This window comes from Pristiophorus japonicus, chromosome 8 (genome assembly GCF_044704955.1).
Source record: "Pristiophorus japonicus isolate sPriJap1 chromosome 8, sPriJap1.hap1, whole genome shotgun sequence".
NCBI classification, from domain to species: domain Eukaryota; kingdom Metazoa; phylum Chordata; class Chondrichthyes; family Pristiophoridae; genus Pristiophorus; species Pristiophorus japonicus.
This window is the reverse complement of record NC_091984.1, coordinates 194,316,746-194,341,690: the sequence shown is the minus strand read 5'-3', so window position 1 is coordinate 194,341,690 and position 24,945 is coordinate 194,316,746. Positions and strand designations below refer to the sequence as shown.

The 24,945-nt window shown below is 47.1% G+C and overlaps 1 long non-coding RNA gene across 1 annotated transcript in view; it reads left to right on the top strand.

The window, feature by feature from the left end:
- Positions 1-5,924: 5,924 nt before the first annotated feature.
- The window catches only part of LOC139268269 (uncharacterized), an 82,714-nt gene continuing 63,693 nt past the window's right edge, over positions 5,925-24,945 (top strand). The window contains exons 1-2 of the long non-coding RNA XR_011593999.1: positions 5,925-6,595; positions 11,135-11,314. This is a non-coding gene — a long non-coding RNA (uncharacterized lncRNA). The remainder of the gene's footprint in view (positions 6,596-11,134; positions 11,315-24,945) is intronic.

Below are 24,945 nucleotides of genomic sequence, written 5' to 3'. Positions count from 1 at the left end.
ACCTGTTCCCCCATTCTTTCTGTACGCGCTGCAGCCCTGAGAGTAACGAAGAGCTCCATCACTGTTGCTCATCGCTGGTCGCACGCTGTTGTCAGGCCACATCATAAATATATATGGGTGTTACTGAACCCTACACACAGGAACCCTGTCCAACAGCACGGAAATTTACAATTCAAAATCCTTGGGTGCGGGAGCATTTTAATCCTACCCTCCAAAACCGAGCGGTTAAAAGGACTCAGGTGACTTACCTGCAGGGTTTCCAGCCTGGCTTTTGTAAAGAGCGCATCTGTCACTCAGCGAATAAGACCTGCACAGCTGGTTGGCTATGTCACCTGCTGCATCAAGGCATCAAAATTCAGAGCCACAGTGACATTGACAGCTACAGGCAAGGATGTGCGTGACCTTGTACTGGGCTGCAGTTGGTGCTGCAGTTAGCAGGGCTCTGTGACAGCCTCGTTGGTAAAGTGTAGCCTCGACACACAGTGCTCCTCGGTGAGCTGCAGGCAAGGACCCTGGGCATTTGCACTCATGTGGAGCAATGGGTCTCCTGTGAGCCTCCTTCCCCTCCTGCCTCTTCCCTCTGCAGCTGCAGCTCTGGCCTGCTCCCCCTCCTCTTCCAGCCACGGTAGCAGGGCAAGCATCAAACCCACTGAAGCCAAACTGAAGTTTGCCAGTCTGCCCTGCACAAAATCCCTCTCGTGACTCACCAAATTATTTTCACAAAGAATTACCGTCAGTTCCAACGAAAACGGCCCAAAAACTTAATGGTAGCGCAGTAGTCGTCAAAATAACTTAAGCAGTGATTTATCTAAGAGCAGCAGACAATCCCTTTAAATATCACTAGAAATGGTGCTCTCTGGGCTGTTCATGCCCACGAATACTGTGCCTGATTTAGAATTGGCAATTAGAATGCCAGAGCTGTTGAAACAGGCATTTGAGTCCTAAAAGTGTGAGGCTCAGTGAGTCTCTGAGTCAGAAGGCTGTGGGTTCAAGTCTCACTCCAGGGACTTGAGCACAAAAATCTAGACTGACACTCCAGTGCAGTACTGAGGGAGTGCTGCAATGTCGGACATGCCGTCTTTCGGATGAGACGTTAAACTGAGGCCGCGTCTGCTCTCTCAGGTGGATATAAAAGATCCCATGGCACTATTTCGAAGAAGTGCAGGGGAGTTATCTCCAGTGCCCTGGCCAATATTTATCCCTCAATCAACAAAGGAAAAACAGATTATCTGGTCGCTGTTTGTGGGAGTTTACTGTGCGCAAATTGGCTGCCGTGTTTTCCACATTACAACAGTGACTACAGTCCAAAAGTACTTCATTGGCTGTAAAGCATTTGAGACGCCTGGTGGTCGAGAAAGGCGCTATATAAATGCAAGTCTTTCAAAAACAAGCGCAGGCTCCTAATTAACATGTTTAACTAGGAGCCTGCCGATTTCAGGCGAGCTGGATGCCTGAAAGGAGCCCTGAGTCAGAGTGGTGACAGGTGAATTCTGCGCATGAAATGGGCGTGTGAGACAGTGACCCAACTTGCAGTGCTTTAGCACTCATTTTATGGAGGGAAGGTGATTGTTCCCAAAAGACCCCAAATGTATCCTGATCTTCTGCCTCCAGATAGTCTGTGTATACATTGGGGCAGGATGGTAAACGTTTTCCAGAATAGGGAGCAAGCATTTTTGAGATCACTGCAATAGTGACAGTGATTTATGTAAGAGCAGCATGCCCTGATAACAAAGGCTGGGGGATTTAACCAAACTGCCTCCTTCAGTCCTGCACATTCTATGGGCCCAAGTTTCGAGCCGCGCCTAGAACGGCGCAGTCCCGACCTGGATGCCCGATTTTCGCGCCACAAAGTGCGCCTAAAAAAACCCTCCAGATTCTCCACCTCCCTGCAGGTCCTCTGGCCCTCGGCGCAGCGCAGCAGGAGCTGTAGGGGGCGGAGCCAGGTCCCTGCGCCGAAAACAGTGCCGGGACCTCTGCACATGCGCGCTACAGTGGGCACGCAAGTGCAGTAGCTCCAGGCCCCCGAAGCACGCAGCCCCTAGCCCTGGCCCAATGGCCTCACTGGGGCTGCGTGAATAAGGCTCCTCCCACGGCCAGCTCCTGCTTCCTCCCGACCCGACTCGACTCCCGCTTCCCGCCTCCGGACCTGACCCGACACCAACCTGACTCCCGCTTCCCCCACCCGCCCCTGGACCCGACCCGACTCCCGCTCCCACCCCCCCCCACCCCCGCCCCCTGCCTCCGGACCGGACCCGACACCAACCTGACGCCCGCTTCCCCCCCCTCCCCCGCCCCTGGACCCGACCCGACTCCCGCTCCCCGCACCCGCCTCCGGACCGGACCCGACACCGACCCCACTCCCGCTCCCCCCCCCACCCGCCCCCGGACTGGATCCGACCTGACCTCCCTCCCCCCGACCTGACCTCCCTCCCCCCGACCTGACCTCCCTCTCCCTCCCTCCCCCCGACCCGAACCGAACCGACCTCCCTCCCACCACTCCCCGACCCGCGCTCCCCCCGACTGACCCAACGCCACCTACCTGTAAATCTGGTGCTGGGGACTGGCCCTGCCCGAAGTCTCGGGCCCGGCCCGTTCAGCCTCCCTCCCCCTTCTCCTTCTTCCCCCCCCCCAATCTCCTCTCCCCCAATCTCCTTTCCCCCCAATCTCCTTCCCCCCCTCAATCTCCTATCACCCCCAATCTCCTTCCCCCCATCCTCCTTCCCCCCCCACAATCTCCTCCCCCCCAATCTCCTTCCCCTCCCCCCAATCTCCTTCCCCTCCCCCATCTCCTTCCCCCCCATCTCCTTTCTCCCCTTCTCTCCTTTATCCCTTTCTCCCCCCTTCTCCCCCTCCCCCTTCTCCCCCCCCTCCCCCTTCTCCTCCATCCCTCCCCTTTCTCCCCCATCCCTCCCCCTTCTCTCCCTCTGCTTCCCCCCCTCTCTCCCTCTACCCCTCTCCTCCCCCTCCCCTCGCTGTCAGAAACACAGACACTGACAGACAGAGAATGAGAGACACACACACACAGACAGAGAGATAGAGACACTGACAGAGACACACTGGTGGGGGTGGGGGGGGGGGGAGGCATCCCAGCATGCTGTTGGAGGGCTCCCGGTGCTGCAGTCGGTAAGTAGAAAATGTTTTATTTATTGATTTAAAAAAAAAATTATTTCTTCTTATTTTTTTTTGATTGATTTATTGGTTGATTTATTGATGTATTTAGCATTTATTATTGATGATGGCTCTTTATTTGTAAAACTGAAGTGTTTAATGTTTATAAACTTCCCTTTTAAACACCCCCCCCCCCCCCCCCCACCATTCCCTACGCCTGATTTGTAACCTACGCCTGATTTTCTAAAGTGTAGGCAAGGTTTTTTCGACCGTACAAAAATCTTCACTTACTCCATTCTAAGTTAGTTTGGGGTAAGTTTTCACTGACGAAACTTTGAAATCAGGCGTCAGTGGCCGGACATGCCCCCTTTTGAAAAAAAAATTCTGTTCCAAAGTGAAACTGTTCTAACTGACTAGAACTGGAGCAAACTAAATGACGAGAATTCTGATTTCTAAGATACTCCGTTCTGCACCAGTTGCTCCTAAAAATCAGGAGCAAATCATGTGGAAACTTGGGGCCAATGATTCTACGATTTACTTCAGCGCATCCCTGAGACTGTTGTTCCGTAATCTTTCTTTTGTTTCTTCGCTGCTCCATTAGGTTGTTCACAGTTAAGGAGTATCAAGGAAATCAAGGAATATGGGGATAGGGATGGAAAGTGGAATTGAGGTAGACGATCAACCATGACCTTATTTAATGGTGGAGCACGCTCGAGGGGCCGTAGGGCCTATTCTTGCTCCTATACCTTATGTTTATTCGAACAATGATGGTGCTGTGGCTTGGAGTAACAATGCATGCTACCATGAAGTCAACCTGTGCTGTTCTTGTGCAAGGTAGGGAGCTCACAGCAGCATTGGCAGTGACCTTGGAATCGATCATAATTGATGTGTAGCCTAGCAAAACCAGGGAAATGGGAGAATCTTATCGATAAAACAAAGATTGGTATTAGTCAGTGGTAAGTCCGTCGTCTCGTCAACCAATTTCAAGGCAAGCTCGATTAATTGAAATAATCCCTGCTCGGCTAAATACATCCCCTAACTCTCCCAGCTGCAGGAATTCCTTATTCCATCCATTCCCTCAACGTCTCAACTTTGGGAAATCTCGCTTCCCACAGCTCCGCTGATTTTTTGTGGGAATTCCTGTGTCACAGTGAAGCGAAGATTCGGAAATGGTGACCAAAATGGGAATAATTTACCCCAGCAAAAGAGCTGGCAGCCAGAGTAAAGAAGACTTTCCCTGCGTTTAAATAGGTTTTATTGTATCATTCGGACTGTTATTTTCTACAAAGACAAATATATGGTTCATTGGTTAATGAGTGGCAAAGAAGACTGGATGATCACAGTGAGTTGGCACAATGGCCTTTGATTTCTGGAATTTGAGTTTGAATTCTGCCAAGATGAAGATTTCCTATTGTAAGCTGTCCGAGCAACATGTGTTACAGATAGCTTGTGTAGGTTTCTGATGTTTGGATGGTCCCCACTTTTTTTCTATTAATTCATTCTTGGGATATGGGTATTTCTGGTAAGGCCAGCATTTATTGTCCATCCCTATTGATACAAGTGAGTGGCTTGTTAGGTCACTTCTGAGACCAGTTAAGAGTCAACCACGTTGGGAGTCAACCATGTAGATGTGAGAGTGGAGACACATATAGACCAGCGCGGATAAGGGCAGCAGGCTTCTTTCCCTAAAGGGCATTAATGAGCCAGTTGGGTTTTTATGTTTACTGGTATCAGCTTTTCATTTCCAAATCCTCTTACTTTTAATCTGAATTCAAATTCTCAAACTGCCGCGGTGGGATTTCAACTCACGTTCTCTGGATTATTCGTCTAGGCCTCTGCATTATTACTACTGCCACACTACTGTACCCCCTAAGCATTAAATAGCTGTTTGAGAAATGTAGAACTTCATATTCCTCTTCTCAGGTCAGGTCTGAAAAACATTGTTGATACAGAGCAGGGAAACCTTTGCCAACTCCTGCCTTCCTTTAGCTGATCTGGAAATGCTTTCTGCTGACAATGGGTGGCCAATACGAAAAAGCATTCCATTCTCCGTCTGTCAAAAGGAAAGAAACCCGAGCAAAAAGGAGTTCCTTTTTTATGGTCTTAAAAGATAAAGGAAACTGACTGTCTAGCCCCAAGTGAGATTGCACCCATGCTATTTCCTTCTTAGTTGGTCTGTCACAAAGCTATAAAATAGCTGGCTGTCAGAAAGATCCGTGACAGGGAATTCCTCCTACCTGTTAGGAATATTACATGACTGAGATATCAAGGAGGACTTCAGCCAGCGCCTTCTGTTTGGTTAAGGGGACGGTGGGCGGCATGCTCAACATAACATTGTGGTTACTCTACCATTTCTGTGTATTACATAGACTTGTATTCCTTGAGTTTAGAACACATTTTGAAACAAAGGAAACTATTAATGCAGAAATAAAAAGAATGCAAAATATCTACATGAGAGTGATTGTTTTATTAGGATTGCTTGGCATAGGAAATAATGTTATGCAAAAATCCAGCGGGGCCGAAATTGCTCACCACATGAAACGAGTCACACCTACCGCTCTTGAGATGTCCTGGCCACCCCAATGCACAGGTCAGCCAAACCGGAGAAATTTAGCACTTTGTGCTTTTTTTGAAGCAGGGCAGAAGTGGCCATCGCGAGCGGGGCGGAAGTGGGGCGGGGCGAAGTGGCCGATGTTGCAAGTCATCAGCTCCGCGTTGATGATGTCATCAAGCTGGCGTGTCACAACGTCCCTCCCCTTTAGTTAAAGGAGGGCCGCTGCGAACTCTGCAGCCATTTTAATGGCAAACACTGGGCCACCAGGGAGGGTTTAGGGCCGGGCCAGCAGCCTGGCACCCAAGAGGGGGTGCCACGCTGCCTGTTGGCGGCCCGGCCGAACCCACGGCCATAATTATCGGCCCGACCTGGCAGTCGGCCAATGAAAAAAAAACATGGAGTCACCGGCAGCTCCACCTCCCCTTTACAGATGACCGCGCCGCCAAAGCACAGAAAGGGCACCGGCACAAAAAGCTGTCAGGGGCACCGACCAGCGGCGCCGCTCCTGCGGGGCAATTTTTGAAAGGGACAATTTCCCGTGGGGCAATTTCGGGAATGGGTCGTCGCTGGTCGGTAAGGGATCTGCGCGTGCACGCCGCGGCGGGAAAACGGGCGGAGCGGTCCCAGACACCGCTCCAAAATGGAGCAAGGGCAATTTCAAAAATGCGATCCCTCCGTGGCCAGTCCGCCGCTTTCAGGTGGCCATGGGCCTTATAGAAAGGGGCAATTTCAGCCTCATCATGTATAGACTCAGCGATTCATCAAAATAAAATTAGTGTGGCTCCCCTCGCAGCCCCCCCCCCCCCCCCGGCCCCAGGAGCAACGCAACAGTGAAAAAGAAGCAATACAAATGCATCTAAATTGAGGTTCCACCTTCAATCAATTGTTAAACTCGATAAAGTGCGGACTCTGGCAAATATGCAGCAAAGGCAGGTAAATGCAGTTGAAATCCATGATCAGCAATGAACTAATTGAGTGGTGGAACAGGCTCGAGGGGCTGAATGGCCTATTCCTACTTTAAATGTCCCTATGACTTTCATCTTTACAATTTTGCTAAATGGGTTTGGCCTCCATTTTTTGGACACGGGTAATTTTGGAATATTTTTCTGACATTCAATGAATCTGCCAGTCTCCCTATAGTACAGACTCTTTATTGGTCAACTAATTTACACCTCTTAAATATTTCAAACTATAAGCCCAAGAAGCTATGGGTAAAGCTGTAAACTCTTTCAACAGATTAGAGCTTCACATTAGCTTTGTATGATATCCTCTACTTCTCATCTTATTAAAATGACAACATCAACAACACTGCATTTTCTCCAGCCCCCTAAAATGCGAGAATCTACCCAATAACTCATGGGTCACCATCATCAGCTCCTCTTAATCAACATGTCCTACAGGCACCCACGTTAAAATGTCCCAGAGCCGAATAGCAAAAAGTAAAAGCTGAATGTAACATTCCATACAGACCAGTTGTTATGGCTTCTGAGAGTATGTTCACTAATATCAAGGGAACAGTCATTGAGTATAAAGCAGGTTTCTCTATCTTCTACTCTGGGGGGAATTTTTCGGCCGATCAGGTGGGAAATTTTTTTTTTCTGATAGCGGATCGGGAATCCACTATTATTCCACCGTCACCCTACTTTCCCAGATGTCAGGTTTTTCAGGGCTGAACAGACCCGACACGCAGTGAAATCATTTCTTTACATGACAGCTGCAAAGTACTATAAAAGCTCCCATCTCACAGCTGTTCACTTTTCAAGCTCAGAAATTGTTGCTTGCTGCATTTGGAAGACAGATTGAGCTTTATGCAGGTTGCAAGTGTTTGGAGTAAACTCTCTATCCAGTGTCACCTCATTGGAACAATCTCTCTCACCATTGACAGATCGCTTCTGTCATCTCAAGTTCACCTGCCATCTATTACTTCAGCATCAGTGCCCTTGAAACTCTCTCACCTTGGTCCTCAGAATCCCATCACAATCATCCCCAACACCAGCAGCACGAGGCACACCAGAAGCACCAACAACACCACCAACCCTCTCCACAATCAACTGATGCTGCACATGACACAGGGCATCAGCACCGACCACATTGCTGCCCAGGACAAGAGGGATGGCTTCACCATGGCCAGATTTACTTCACTTGATGCTGTGCACCCTGGTTGCCACATAATGCACCAGGTTGGTATCACCCACACCAACACCATAAAGCATCCGTACAATGCTCAAGCCATTCCTTTCACACTCAAGGGAACAAAGGAACTTTGGAATGCAGGTCTACAGATCCCTGAAGGTGTTAGGCCAGGTGCATAAGGTGATTAAGAAGGCATTTGGAATACTAGCCTTTATTAGTCAAGGCACGGAATATGAGAGCAAGGACGTTTTGCTTAAACAGTATAAAACACTGGTTAGGCCACAGCTGGAATACTGTGTGCAGTTCTGGTCAACACATTACAGGAAAGATGTGATTGCACTGGAAAGGGTGCAGAGGAGATTTAGAAGAATGTTACCTGGACTGGAGAATTTTGGCTATGAGGAAAGATTGGAGATGCTGGGTCTGTTTTCTTTGGAACTGAGGAGGTTGAGGGGAGACCTGATTGAGGTGTATAAAATTATGAGGGGCCTAGATAGAGTGGACAGGAAGGACTTGTTTCTCCAGGCAGAGGGGTCAACAACCAGGGGACGTAGATTTAAAGTAATTGAGGGGAGGTATAGAGGAGATATAAAGGGTGGTTGGGGTCTGGAACTCACTGTCTGAAAGGGTGGTAGAGGCAGAAAACCTCACCACATTTAAAAAATATTTGGATGTGCATTTAAAAGGCTGGATTTTTGGTTTTGTCGTTTTCGGGGCGAAAACGGAGGCGGGACGGGAAAGTTACTGGCCAGGAATAGATTGCGTCTCATGAGAAATTTTCACCATTTGGGCCCTGCGCCAGGGTGTGCAGTGCGAAGGGAGGCGTTGTACTACTTTTGCGGTGCAAAAATGGGAAGCTCGCTAACTAAAAGTGTCAGGCCAGGAGCGCTCCGAGAGAGGCCTTGAGGGGAAGGAAAAAACCTAATAAAAAACCCCAAAACATTCCCAACACAGTGCCCACGCCACCGCAACACAAATCACTAAAAACAAATAAAAGAATAAACACTTGCACTTACCTTTTCTGCACTTTACCTTCCTCACCACCGCCGGCATGGCTGGATTGCTCTGTTTTACCTGCTGGCCATCGCGAGGCACGCTTCGGGGTGTACGGGTCAGGGTGCAAGTCAAAATTTGCACTGGTGTTGCACCGAAAGGTGTTGTACACCCAGCAAGGCTCTTCCCGGCGGTGCTGCTCAGTGCCGCCGCAAAACCCGATCCAAAGCTACCGACGGAGCATAGGAGACCTCGCGCCCCATTTCACGCCGCTCCGAGGCGAAATCTGGAGCACAAATGTCCTGACAATCCAGCCCAAAGTGTCATAACCTACAGACCAAGAGCTGGAAAGTGGGATTAGGCTGGTTAGCTCTCGGTTGGTCGGCGTGGACACGATGGGCCGAAATGGCCTCCTTCCGTGCTGTAAATTTCTATGATTCTATGATTCATCACCATTGCTGGGGGGGCACCATTATGTCTCATCATTCACTGCAACTCACTAAGCCACTTCCAGAGGTGCACACAAATCTGTCCAAGAATGGCAAGTGTTGAAAATAAAGATTTCAAAGTTTGACAGCACATTAACAGAAACTTCACATGTACACTGCATAAAACACACAAGTGCCTACCCTCGTGCGTTGTTAGTTGGTATGATTGGACAAGGATGAGGGTGCGTGAGGGGTGTCTAGTGAGATGGGGAAGTGATAATGTAGATAGAGAGAGAGGGGGATGATTGGAGGTGCAAGGCAAGTTGGTGTGAGTAAGGATGTGCAGGAGTCGGGTCGGGAAGACAGAGTGATGGGATGTGCTGAGTGGCACAGCAGGATGGGTGTGGCTTTGCAGTAGTCTTTTGTGATCCAGTGAGATCATTCAAAGGTTTATGCCACTGCAGCCAGCTCCTTTTGACGTCATCTGTGCTTGTGTCCTCCTGTGCAATGTGCAACCAGGCTGCATCGGTCCCCTGGAGAGGTTTCTTCCACCCATTGGAAGGCCTGCTGCCGTGCCTCCCTCCATAAGCATATGGAGGAAGTGATGGGAGAGCCTGGGTGCTGCCCTGCTCATGCTGTAGAACACTGACAGCACAACTGTCAAAATTAATTTGCGCATGGTCCCTTTAAGGAAACCGGCTGATGAGGCGTCAAATGACGTCATCAGACTCACTTCGTTCAACTAGCGAGTAAACGCACTGGGCGGCTTAACAAGCCGAATCAACGTAAAATCCTTGGTGGATGCAGAGAGGATATTTCCACTCAGAGGGGAAACTAAAAATAGAGGACGTAGTTTCAGAATAAGGGGCCATTTAAAACTGAGATGAGGAATTTCTTCTCTCAGAGGGTTACAAATCTATGGAATTCTCTGCCCCAGATAGCTGTGGAGGCTGGGTCATTGAATATATTTAAGGTGGAGATAGACAGATTTTTGAGCAATAAGGGAATAAAAGGCTGTGGGGAGCAGGCAGGGAAGTGGAGCTGAGTCCATGATCAGATCAGCCATGATCTTATTAAATGGCGGAGCAGGCTTGAGGGGCCAGGTGGCCTACTCCTGCTCATATTTCTTATGTTATTATGTACACAGCGGGCTGGAGCCAGCAGCGAGGTCAGGACCCATCACTGACCCCAGCCGCTCCAGACTCAGTGAGGTCAGGGAAATTGCAGCCCGGGACTCTCAGGGAATCAAGGAATACGGGGATCTGACGGGAAAGTAGAGTTGAGGTCGAAGATGATCTTATTGAATGGCGGAGCAGGCTCAAGAGGCTTTATTCCTACTTCTACTCCTAATTCTTTTGGTTTTATGTACTCTCACTCGCCAATGTTAGATTCATATTTCCAAGGATATGCTCCTGCTGATCGTTTTTTAAACTAAGATTAACAGAGGAAAATGCACCCCTCTTACTGCCATCTCCAGTCGAGAGCCAACTAGACCCCATTCCTATATATATATATATATTTTTTTTATATACACAATTCTAAATATCAAAATTAATTCCCATTCACTTTTATGAGTCTTTCGGTGATCTCTAAATAGAAAGAAAGGTTTATCTTTTTATAATGCTTCTCACCACCTCAGGACTTCCCAAAGTGCTTTACAGCCAATTAATTTCTTTTGAAGTATAGTCACTGTTGTCATGTAGGAAAATGTGGTTACAGTTGTAATGCACAAAAACACTGTATATATGATCTCATTTTTAATAATAGGATACAGCATTTTGTACTTGCATTCTAACAATAATTTGATGTGAATTATTCATGCTGATGGTAAATATGTAAACACATTTTCATTCTCAGTGTTTTCAAAATTCTCAGATTAAATTTGAATGATTGATTTTGCTTCCTACATAATCCACAGTTTTCAAGTGACCAGCGACGAACAATATATGGACATTAGAACACCTGGGGATCCAAACATAAATACCAGCGGACGCTCTGAAACAGCTCAGCCGATGCTACAAAGCCAACATCTTACCCATGACCATCAAAAACATTATGCAGTTCCTATTCAGGACCTGCACAAAACTGAAAACAGATGGTAAGAAATAATTTATTAAACTTTCCTGCTGCTAAGCCAAGAAGGTTTACTGTGGTTTATCCGGGGATGAATTTGCTTGCAGAACAAGATACTGAATAATATTCATGACTGGACAATTTCACATGAAACGAATAGGATTGATTTTGATTAATATCTCGAAGCAAATTCATGGTGGACAGCAAAAGAGATATAAAGACTGCTTCACAGCAACTCTGAAACTGTGCAAAACAGACTTCCATAAGTGGGGAGAGCTTACATGAGATAAGAAAGCATGACGACACCTCTTACTATGAGGTCCGCCGCATTGCTGATGCTGAATGTGAACGTCAGCTGAGGAAGTCTCATCTGTAAAGTCAAGATTCCACCCCTGGTGTATCCGGGATCCACTGTTCAATGCGCAGACACTTGTTCCGGGCAAAAATAGGTCTCATCGGTCACCAAAATACTCATTGCAAAAAAATGAGATGATATTCTGGCCGTCTTCTTCAATATCAAAAGATGAACAATTGGCTATTTTCATTTATCTGTGAGCTTGAAAAAGATCCCAGAAAATGTAGATTTTTAAGTATGGCTGCTAGAGAAAATCCAAACAAGCTGAGGCCTATTTGCTGGGAGGGACCATTCTGAGATCTGAGGGACACCCTCAAAGGGAGCATGAGTCAGAGAACTAGACTAGAATGTTGAAAGCCCTGTCTTCTAAGAGTGGTACCTCACAGCACAGCTCCCCACTTGGAGTGCAGGAGAGCAAATTTTACCATGTGTGGAGGGGAGAATGGAGATGTGTAATGGGAAGAGGAGGATGGGACTCAACTCATTTCCTGAAGAGCAAATCTCCTGAGGATTGTGTGTGCATGCTGGCTGAATTACAACTCACCTAATTGTGCACGTCCTTTACCTATCACATTAGGAAGAGATCAAGTCTGCAAGAGAAAAATATATATAGCATGGTCCAACCACCACAGCGGTGCTCTCCCCCAAATGCCACAGTTGCTAAATGCACTGCATGGTGTGGTACTGAGCCTCACAGAACAGCAAGTTCTCAGGTTCGATCCCTGATCTGTGATGAGTTCGTTGATCTCAGCAGGACTGCAATAGCACAATGAAACTGGCCAATGGGTCCCCGTGTCATTGAGGGTAAAACAAAACCTCAGCCAGGCTTCTCGCACCTCGTCATTATCCAGTGACCAATGCTGGAAAGTGTGCACACGTGGAACTTGGATAAAGAAAGTGCTGAAATTAGTTTAAAGGTCCCTTCCCCCAACTAATCTGCCAATTGAATAGCCTGCTGAGATTCATTATCCACATAAAAAATGGTTGCTTGGGTGTGTCACCATCTCTAGACAGGGGATGGGTGAACAATGAATAAAGGAATACTACATAGGCAAGAAGGTTTTTGTATTCCATTGATGTATCCCTCTGGTATATCACAAAGACCTTGGTTTGGCAAACTTCAACCGTTCCTGATTTTAGAATGCACTGATGATGGGAAGATTTATAGCAGTCATTTCAAAGACCACCATTTTTATTCAGGGAACTGAAGGGATTCCAAAGGAGTATGCCTTTAAATGGTTGCAATAAAGCTTCATTTTGACAGCATTTTCTGAAGTGATGCAAGTGCAATGGGGACAATAGATTTTGTATCCCACCAGAGTGGATAGGAAGGACTTGTTTCCCTTGACAGAGGGGTCAACAACCAGGGGGCATAGATTTAAAGTAATTGGGGGGGAGGTTTAGAGGAGATACAAGGGGAAATGTTTTCACCCAGTGGGTGATGGGGATCTGGAGCTCACTGCCTGAAAGGGTGGTAAAGGCAGAAACCCTCACCACATTTAAAAAAATACTTGGATGTACACTTAAAGTGCTGTAACCTACAGGGCTACGGACCAAGAACTGGAAAGTAGGATTAGGCTGGATAGCTCTTGGTCAGCTGGCGTGGACACAATGGACCGAAATGGTCTCCTTCAATGCTGTACATTTCTATTATTCTATTATTCTATGAAATCTGCATTTTGAAACCAATTATCAGTGTAACCCAGGAGATTTGCTTTTGTTTACGATTGGCCTAATTGGATGTAATTCAGGAAACCATCATCTTTGTTATGATTGGAAATGAAATACAAGGCATAAGCACACGGCAGAATGAAACACATCAAGGTAAAATAATTCTGCACAGGGTGATCCTGCCAAAACTGGGTATAAATCCTGACCTGGTGACTGATTCTTGGACATCACACTCTCAACTCCAACAATCGTAGCACCAGGAAAAAGTGAAAAACATTTGCAATAATTGAACAAAAGCCAATGTTCATCAGCCAAGAAGTGTACTTTTGTTCCCCATCCACAGAGAGCTCTACCTCCTTAATTAACATGCAGAACTTTCGTCTGCTACATGACCTGTTTCTTTATTCGGCAGCCATTTTCATAAATACTCCTACACATAAGCAGGTTGTCACTGATACGGTGCAAAGTTTATCAGACAATGGGATAATGTTGCAGCTACTTTACTCTCTCCAAGTGGTGCCATAAATGTGTAGTAATTCAGGTGCTCTGGGTGATAGCAGTACATTTGCTGCCTGCTGTATGGAACTGATGAAGCAAAGGCTACTTTTCTTTCTGTCCAGCTGCCAAAGGCACATTTGGCAACACAAGTCATTTTTTGTATGTGTGTCTGTGTATGTGTGTGTGTGCGTGTGTGTGTTTGGAATGACACCCTGCTTCTCTGACTTGCAAATGAAAGCAGCAATGCTTGTGGTCGAGATGGCCTCATGTACTTAATCCTTCATTATTGGGATTTTCAGGATGTCGGTGAGGTGAGGGGCAGCTCAGACACTGAAGGGAAATGTTAAAGAAACATTTGTAATAACCATTTCCATTAAAACTGCAATTATTCCATTTACATTATGGTAACATCATCCCTTTCATTCAAAATAATATATTGCGCAAAGTTATTCCCTCAGTTGTTCTGTAACACGATACAGTGGGGAACTTTGAAATTCCCAGATGATTCCCTTCCAGGCAGACTCATACTATTCATTTGTGAGCATTGAAACCTTCCTCCCTTCCTTGTGAACTACATGGAGGTCTGATGCTGTGGTCACAGCACCAACGGATCGTGCAAGGAACACCGGCCAAGAAATCATGGGCTCACCGTGCCTGATCGTTCCATCCTATCATTCAACCATACAGCACAGAAGGAGGCCATTTGGCCCATCGTGCCTGTGCCAGCTCTTTGAAAGAGCTTTCCAATTTGTCCCATTCCCCTGCTCTTTCCCCATCGCCCTGCAAATGTTTCCTTTCCAAGCATATTTCCAATGTCCTTTTTGAAAGTTCTTATTGAATCTGTTTCCACCATCATTTCAGGCAGTGCATTCCAGATCGTAACAAAATAAATTCTCCTCTTCTCCCTTCTGGTTCTTTTGCCAATCAGCTGTATACTCTGGTTCTGACCCTCCTATCACTGGGAACAGTTTCTCCTTATTTACTGTATCAAAACATTTCAGAATTTTGAACACCTCAATCAAATCTCCACTTTTAATTTTCTTTGCTCTAAACAGAACAACCCCAACTTCTCCAGCCTCGCCACATGACTAAGGTCCCTCATCCCTGGTACCACTCTCGCGAATCTCTTCTGCATCCTCTCCAAGGCCTTAACATCCTTCCTAAAGTGTGGTACCCAGAATTGGGCTGGATTTTCAGTCTTCTACCGCCCTTGTTAGCACCCTGGAAAGGTGGCAATGGCAGCGGTGGGCCAGCTTCCAGCGCCCCACCGGGGCATTGGGTGCCGGTTTCGAGGGGGCGCGGAGCATTACCGCCCGGAAGAGGCGAGCCGGTATGCAACGCCCCTGGTTGCAACACCGGCTCGATATTTGGATCGCACCCGATCCATATCGCCCTGCAGCGCGTCCTCATGGAACGAACGCCGGTGGAAATTGGGTTTCCAAGCTGTAGCGGCCGCTGGCCCGGCCGAAACCCTCCCTGGTGGCCCAGTGTTTGCCACTAAAGTGACTGCAGAGTTCGCAGTGGCTCTCCCCTTTAACTGAAGGGGAGGGATGTTGTGACGCGTCAGCGTGACGTGGCACGTCCGCATCACACTGACGTTATCAGCGCGGCGCTGATGACTTGGAGCGATGGCCTTTCCAAATCATACATCCGCCCCGCTGACAACGGGCGCTCTGACCCGCCCCCACCTCCACCCTGCTGACGACTGCAACACCGCTCTGACCAGAAAAAAATAATAACGTTCTAAATTTCGGCAGATTATCCACCCCACGCATTGGGACGGACAGAACACTTGGGCGGAGGGCAATTTCGGCCCTGAGAGGTTATGCTAAGCTTGTATCGAACCTTGGTTAGACTACTCAAAGTACTGTTTATAGTTCTGGTTGTTATATTCTGAAAAATATATTGAAGGTACTGGAGAGGATGCAAAAAAGATTTACAAGATACAGAACTGCGAAGTTATACACATCAGGAAAGGATGAACAGCGAAGACTGCGGGAAGACCTTATTGAGGTCTTTAAAATTATGTAAGGTTTTGATAGACACAGTGAGAGTGTTTCTACTTGTCGGGAAGCGCAAAACTAGAGGTCATCAATATAAGATAGTAAGCAAGAAATCAAATATGGAATTCAGAAGAAAATTCTTTACCCTGAGAGTGGTGAGAATGTAGAACTCGCTACCACAGGGAGTGGTTGAGGTGATTAGTATAGATGCATTGAAGGGAAATCTAGATAAGCATATGAGGGGGAATGGAATAGAGGGTTATGCTGATAGCATTAGATGATGAACGGTGGGAAGAGGCTCAAGCAGAACATAAACGCGGCATGGATTGGTTCGATGTAACCTTGTATGGTCGCACCATTAGTACTATTTATTCTATGAACACTTCTACCTGAAGGAAACAGGAATCAGAGACAGTGATAATAACAGAAAGTACCAGCATACTGCCAGATATGGGAATTAAAGGCAGCAGACCTCTAATTGCTTCTTCTTGTAGCATGTCAGCAAGCACAGATACATTTCTTTATTTTGTAATAGTCACTGCTGCCAAGCAAGGACTTGCGCTTGATACCAGATTGAATGGACATAAAAAGTGATCACCATAACAAAAAAATATATACTTAACCAAATAGCATTAAATGAATGCATCATACTATTGGCAATCTTTAGAAAAAAATAAACTATATTTAGTGGCAGTCACTTTTTCTATTAACATCTAACCATGAAATAGTAATTTTGGTAACTTGATTCTGCCTCTGGGTTCAAATTAACTCAACTTCACTCAGAGATGAGGAGAAATGTTTTCATTCAGAGGGTGGTAAATCTTTGGAATTCTCTACCCCAGAGGGCTGTGGATGCTCAGTCGTTGAGTATATTCAAGACAGAGATCGTTAGATTTTTGAATATTAAAGGAATCAAGGGATATTTCTTATGTTCTTATATAAGGATAGTGCAGGAAAGTGGAATTGAGGTACAAGATCAGCAATGATCTTATTGAATGGCGGAGCAGGCTCGAGGGGCCAAATGGCCTACTCCTGCTCCTAATTCTTATGTTTTTATGTCCTTATAAACGGATTCAAACTGAATATATGAACATTGCTCTAAACATGGTGAAGGCAATCTAAATGAAACGTTTTTTGTTTCAATACAACATATGGCATAAAGAAAGAAAGACCTGCATTTATATAGCACCTTAACTGCCAATTAAGTACTTTTGGAGTGTAGTCACTGTTGTAACGTAGGAAACGCAGCAGCCCATTTGTACACAGCAAGCTCCCACAAACAGCAATGTGGTAATGACCAGATAATCTGTTTTTAGTGATGTTGATTGAGGGATAAATATTGGCTAGGACACCAGGGATAACTCCCCAGCTCTTCTTCGAAATAATGCCATGGGATCTTTTACGTCCACTTGAGAGAGCAAACGGGACCTCAATTTAACGTCTCATCTGAAAGGCGGCATCTCCAACAGTGCACTGGAGTTTCAGCCCAGATTATTTCTGCCGTAGTCTCTGGAGTGGGACCTGAACCCACAATCTTCTGACTCAGAGGCGAGTGTCCTACCAACTGAACCACAACTGACACGTATTGATTATGGCATGTTACCTTCTGTCCCCACTAGTATTCTCTTCTGAAAAGTAACTGCTTGCTTATTACAGTGTGTACAATTTATACCCCATAATGGCTTGATATTTGAGCAGCCTCTTTTCTCTTTGTCTTGTGTGGGACAGTGGAGCACAATTATTTTGGGATGGATGGTCACTGAGGCAAAAACATTTCCACAGCAGTCCAAACTGTGCTAATAATTTGTACTTTTAGCGAAAGACTGATATGTAGCTCACCTCTCCCTATCTCTGTAACCTCCTCCAGCCCTACAACTCTCCGGGATCTCTGCGCTCCTCTAATTCTGGTCTCTTGCGTAGCCCCAATTTTCATCACTCCAACATTGCCAGCTGTGCCTTCAACGGCCCCGGCTCGAAGCTCTTTAATTTCCTCTCTAAACCTCTCCACCTCTGTAAAGTCCTGTCCCCTCAGTACAGATTCACACGAGGCATGTAGTGAAGTCAAGGTCACTCTGGACCTGCACCTTTATTTCACAGCTCTGGAATGCTGCATTTGCCTGAGACCTGTGCTTATATACCTGTCTCTTGCAAGTGCACCCCTGGTGGTAAGGTATGCTGGTGGTTACAGGTCATATCTTATTACAGTCATGTATTGCATGTTAGGATACAGTTATATATAATAATGTAAGATACATGACATCATCCTCCCCCAAGGTCTTATTGTCTTTATAGGTTCAGTCTCTCAGATGGTCGACGCTCTCGCGTGGAACGTGTGAGTTGTGGTTCAGTTGTTTGCCTTGGTGTCTGTTTTTCTTTGGGTGTGGTTGCTGTTGACTCGCCTGGGCTGTCTGTTGGGATTGCCCTTTCCTCAGGTTGTTCCCTTTGTCTGTCCACCAGGTGTGGTGCGAGTTCCACATTGTAATCTGCCTCTGGTTCCGCAGTGTTGTTGGTAAATCTGCTTTTGACTTGGTCTACATGCCTCCGGCAGGTTTTGCCATTGTCCATTTGTACTACCAGTAGCCTGTTTCCTTCCTTGCCCATTACTGTCCCTGCAAGCCATTTGGGACCCCTGCCATAGTTTAGTACAAACACTTTGTCCCCTATCTCATTCCATCTCCCCCTCAAATTTCTGTCATGGTACTCAGTCAGCTTACGGCGCTTTGCCTCAACGATTTCGTGCATGTCTGGGAGGATTAATGAGAGCCTTGTTTTTAAAGTCCTTTTCATCAACAGTTGCACGGTGGGGGATCCCAGTCAGTGAGTGCAGACGAGATCTGTATGCCAGCAGCAGTCGCGACAGGCGACTCTGCAGCGTGGGACCTTGGATTTTAAGCATGCCTTGTTTAATGATTTGCACTGCTCTCTCCGCCTGGCCATTGGAGGCCGGCTTGAACGGTGCCGTCTTGATGTGATTTATGCCGTGGTCAATTATAAAGTCTTGGAATTCTGCGCTGGTGAAGCACGGACCATTGTCACTGACCAATATGTCAGGGATTCCGTGCGTTGCAAACATGGTTGCGAGGCTCTCCACAGTGGTGGAGGTTGTGCTCGAGTTTAAAATGATGCATTCGATCCACTTTGAAAATGCATCTACAACTACGAGGAACATTTTTCCCATGAATGGGCCCGCATGGTCTACGTGCACCCGCGACCACGGTTTGGTAGGCCAGGTCCAGGGGCTCAGTGGAGCCTCCCTGCGGGCATTGCTGAGTTGCGCACAAATGGTGCACCTTCGCACACAGAGCTCCAAGTCCGCGTCAATACCAGGCCACCAGACGTGGGATCTGGCTATGGCCTTCATGAGAACGATCCCCGGGTGCTCGCGGTGGAGCTCCCGGACAAATGCCTCTCTGCCTCGCAGAGGCATGACTACTCTGCTGCCCCAAATCAGGCGGTCTGCTTGTAGTGATAGCTCATGCATGCGCCTGTGAAAGGGTTTTAATTCCTCGGGGCAGGCATCGCGAGCCTCTGCCCAGTCACCGGTTGGGACACATCTTTTAACTAAGGATAACGTGGGGTCGCTGGCCGTCCAGGCTCTGATTTGGCGAGCCGTCATGGGCGAATCTGTGGACTCAAAGGCATCGATTGCCATGACTATCTCACAGTCCTGTTCGTCAGACCCTTCCGTGGTCGCCAGGGGTAGCCTGCTGAGCACGTCGGCACAGTTGTCTGTGCCTGGTCTGTGCCTTATTGTGTAGTTGCAGGACGCCAGCATGAGTGCCCACCGTTGAATTCGCGCCGAGGCGTTGGCGTTTATTGCCTTGCTCTCGGATAGGAGGGACGTGAGGGGCTTGTGGTCGCTTTCTAACGCGAACTTGGCCCCGAAAAGGTATTGGTGCATCTTTTTGACACCGTACATGCACGCGAGCGCCTCCTTCTCTACCATTCCGTACCTGCGCTCCGCCCGCGAAAGTGACCTGGAGACATAAGCTATGGGTTGTAATTTGCCCGCACTATTGACATGTTGCAAAACATACCCGACCCCATGCGCTGATGCATCGCATGTGAGAACTAGCTTTTTACCTGGGTCAAAGAAAGTCAAAACACTGTTGGAACACAGAAGGTTGCGTGCCTTATTGAAGGCGCATTCCTGGGCGTCCCCCCAAAACCAATCGCACTCCTTCCCGAGTAGCACGTGGAGAGGCTCCAGCAGCGTGCTTAAGTTCTGCATAAAGTTCCCAAAGTAATTGAGTAGCCCGAGAAAGGTGCACAGTTCTGAGACATTCTGGGGCCTGGGTGCCAGGCGAATTGCTTCTGTTTTGGACTCTGTTGGGCAGATTCCATCAGCGGCAATCCTTCTGCCCAAAAATTCAACCTCGGGTGCGAGAAACAGGGACTTGGATTTCTTGACTCGTAGGCCTACCCGATCCAACCGCTTTAGTGCTTCCTCCAAATTACGGAGATGGGAGTCGATGTCCCTGCCCGTGATAAGTATGCCGTCTTGAAATACAACCGTCCCCAGGATGGACTTGAGCAGACTCTCCATGTTGCGCTGGAATATGCATCGATTGTACATGAAAAGGCCTCGATGTGTGTTGATGGTGGTGAGTAGCTTGGATTCCTCGGTCAATTCTTGCGTCATATACGCAGATGTGAGGTCTAATTTTGAGAAAAGTTTACCTCCAGCCAATGTGGCAAATAAGTCCTCCGCTCTGGGCAGCGGGTACTGGTCCTGTAGGGAGACTCTGTTTATGGTAGATTTGTAGTCCCCACAGATTCGTACAGATCCATCAGGCTTCATGACTGGGACGATGGGACTTGCCCAGTCGCTAAATTCCACAGGTGATATAATGCCTTCCCACAGAAGCCTGTCTAGTTCATGTTCAATCTTTTCCCTCATCACATAGGGTACAGCTCTGGCCTTGTGATGGATCGGTCTAGCATCCTGTGTGATGTAGATTTTGACTTTGGCCCCTTTGAAAGTGCCCATACCTGGCTGAAAGAGATGTTCAAATCACTTTATAACTGTTGAGCAGGAGGTCCATTCCTCTAATGACATGGCATGGACATCATCCCATTTCCAGTTTAGTTTTGCCAGTCAGCTTCTCCCCAGCAGTGCTGGGGGGTCTCCGGGGACAATCCACAGGGGAAGTCGGTTCACTGTCCCTTTGTGTGTGACAGAGAGCATGGCGCTGTCGAGGACTGGTACTATTTCTTTGGTATAGGTCCTTAGTGTGGTGTCGACCCTTGTGAGTTTTGGTCTGTCTCTTTCATGCGGCCACAGTCGTTCAAATTGTTGAGCGCCCATGAGAGATTGACTCGCTCCCGTATCCAGCTCCATGTTGACAGATATCCCGTTGAGTAGGACCCTCATCATTATAGGAGGCGTCCTGTTGTAGGAGCAGCGGCCATTGATCGTGTTGACCCGCTGTACATCGGTGTCCCGGGTACTGTCCCCACCATCTTCTGGTCCGCTTTCCGACCCATCCGATTCATATACCAGCTGAGCTGCCGTTTTCTTGCACACGCGGGCCAAATGCCCTGTATATTCACAATTTCTGCAAACAGCCTGCTGAAATCGACATCCTCTTGACGAGTGCCCACCCCCACACCTCCAGCACAGACCTGTTCCATTGTTCAAAGAGTTCCCAAAGAATGAGCTACATCTGGCTGATCTCTCTTGAGCTTCTCTCAGTTTGTAGTTGATTGCTCGCATTTTGGGTTGATGAGGTGTGAACGGCCGTTCCTGTGGCCCTTGATGGCTTCTGCCTGCTATCAAGAGCCTGTTCTCCCGGTTTTGTCTGTGTGTGGGAGTAGCAGCTTGTTTAGTACTGTGAACTTTTTGTTCCAATATTTCGTTAGTTGTCATACCTGCATTGTAAATCAACCTCGTTTCTTCTTCCCCTACCAAGAATGTCTGTGCAACCAGTGCTGCTGCCTCTAAGGTCGCGTTCCTGGTCTCTATGAGCTTTCGGAATATGCCTGCGTGGCCTATTCCTTCAATGAAAAAGTCTCTAGCATTTCTCTCCTCAGTTCATCGGAGAACTCACATAAGCTAGCCAACCTCCGAAGTTCCGCCACGAAGTCGGGTATGCTCTGGCCCACACGGCGTCTGTAGTTGTAGAACCTGTGTCTGGCCATGTGTAGGCTGCTCGCTGGCTTCAGGTGGTCTCTTACCAGTGTGCTCAATTCTTCAAACGACTTGCTTGCTGGTTTCTTGGTTGCCAACAGATCCTTCATTAAAGCGTATGTTTTCGAGCCACAGATGGTCAATAGATGGGCTCTTCTCTTGTCTGCCTTATCGTCGCCTAACCAGTCTTTGGTTACAAAGCTTTGCTGGAGCCTTTCTATAAAGTCCTCCCAATTGTCTCCCGCATTGTACTTTTCATCTGATCCGTTGTTCGCCATTCTGTGGATTCTGTAATCCCGTAACCCATCGCCACTGTAAAGTCCTGTCCCCTCAGTACAGATTCACACGAGGCATGTAGTGAAGTCAAGGTCACTCTGGACCTGCACCTTTATTTCACAGCTCTGGAATGCTGCACTTGCCTGAGACCTGTGCTTATATACCTGTCTCTTGCAAGTGCACCCCTGGTGGTAAGGTATGCTGGTGGTTACAGGTCATATCTTATTACAGTCATGTATAGCATATTAGGATACAGTTATATATAATAATGTAAGATACATGACAACCTCCTTTAAGACGCTGCTTAAAACCTACCTTTTGACCAAGCTTTTGGTCCCCTATCCTAGGGCCCGAAATTTGCCATGAATTAGCTCCATTTTTTGGAGCTAAAAGGTTTTTTTTGCAGCTAAATGAATTTGGGGCCATTTTCCTAGTTTCACCAGTGGTCTAATGCCGTCCTTAAAAAATAAGGGCCGATTTTTTTCCAGTAACGATTTTCTGATGTCACTCGGGGTCAAGCCCACTGATAACGCCATTTTTTGCAATTTTCACCAATAAGGATATTTTTAAGGACAGTGCTAAATACCGTTTTTAAAAGGTTTGCCTTACCTGGCGGAATCGGATGGAAATCCACACTAATAGCGCCATCTTGGGTTATCTTCAACATAAATCCAATTACATGCTCCTTTCCATTGGTCCCGCTAAAACTAAATTGCATCAAATCATTGAAAAAAGTAATTAATTTTTTTATGGGAAACTATTTTTACTTCTCCACTATTTCGACGCATCAAATATCCTCTTTTAAAACACTGGACTGTTCCAAAAAAAACAGGCACAACAGTAAAATAAGAAAGTCAGTATAGATGCACCCTTTGTAGGTTATGTGTTAAAACATGTGTTTTCTGAAAAGTTTTTAAAAGTTATAAAACGTCCACGCCGCCATGTTGGAAAACAGCTGAGTGAAAGCTTTTGGAGGGAAGGTTGTGTTTACAGATTGAGCTTTTTGTGAGTTTATAAATTGTTTTTAAGGACATTTAAAGGAAATTTTAGGACATTTAAAGAATGGGGGTATTCTATCTTTGCCATATGTGGAGCATGCTTATGCTCTCCTCTCTTATCATCGAGGAAGGCTGATTTGGTGGCATTATCAGTGTAACCAAAAAGCTCGCAAAATGGGGAGGAGGCTTCACCCCAAACGAGGTTACAGGGAGTGGCACTCATACCTGCATCTGACTGAGGGACAGTGTGTTCGGAGTCTGGGCTTTCGTAAAGAGGTGGTCGCAGAAATATGTGACCTTAAAAGGGCGGACATACAGCCTCGAAGCGGGAGGACTTCACTGCCTATCAAAGTGAAGGTAACTGCGGCACTTTCTTTCTATGCCTCCCGCTCATTTCAGCCATCATTTTGGGATGTATGCTGCGTGTCGCAGCGCACTACTCATAACTGCATTCGACAAATGACTGCTGCCCTGTACGCACGCAGGATGGAGTTTATAAACTTACCAATGACAAGGGAGGCACAACAAGAGAGGGCGTCAGGCTTTGCTAGAATTGCTGGCTTCCCTAAGGTACAGGCAGCCATTGATGGTACACACATCGCCCTGCGGGCACCTTTGGATGATCAGGAGCTATACCGAAACACAAGTGGATTCCACTCGCTCAACGTGATGATCGTCTGCGCATCATGGTAGTAGATGCTAAGCATGCAGGGAGCCTCAAGGATGCTTTGATCCACTGAGAGAGCAGTGTATCACAGATGTTTCAGCAGCAGCCAGAAGAGCAGATCTGGCTGCTGGGGGGCAAAGCTTATGAGCCCGCCACCTGGCGCATGACCCCCAACTGGAACCCTCAGACGGAACCAGAGCGTCGCTATAACGACACCCATATAGCCATATGGGACGTCGTGGAGAAGACAATTGGACTGCTAAAGCAGCGTTTCCGATGCCTGGACCACTCTGGAGACTACCCACAATACTCCCCTCAGCAGATCGGTGAGTTCACTGTGCTGTGCTGCATGTGACACAACTTAGCCACTATGAGGGAACAGATATTCCCACTGGAGAACACTGCAGAACAATCTCAGGTGACGGGGGGGGGGATGCTGGCGGGAGATTACGACGAGAATGTGGAGGACGAGGAGCCACTACAACCCGCAAGAGGACAGGGGAGGAGGCCTCGTATACTTTACGCCATTGCAGCAGCCTTGCGTCAGCATCTGATACTTCATCGCTTTGTATGAAGGCTGAACAGCACGTTTGATCATTGTGTATCCCCACCATGTTGACTATTTCCAATTCTGTGACTGAAATGAGACATTTCCTAAGTTTGGTTTAGTATAAAAAAATAATGTAAATAATTTTGTTTTAGTTGAAAAAATAATGTACATAATGTTGGTTTCGTTGAAAAAATAATTTGCAGTTGACTAAATATTTGTACACTTGGCACTTAACTTTAATAAAAACATTTATGTTAAACTTTCAACTTTTCAATTAACATAATTTAAATAACAATAAAAGAACAAAAGAACACCAAAACAACAACAACAGCAGCAAACAAACCAGCTGCAGCCATCTCTTTCCCCCCCCGCCCTTTATTTAAACACCGCCGTGCCCCCGCCCGACCTTCTTGCCTCTGACCTTGCCCTTAACCCTATTCCCGGTGAGCCCAAGGTTTTTGATACAGTCTCGGGTAGGACGCTGCGCTTGTGGGAGGACAGACCCAGG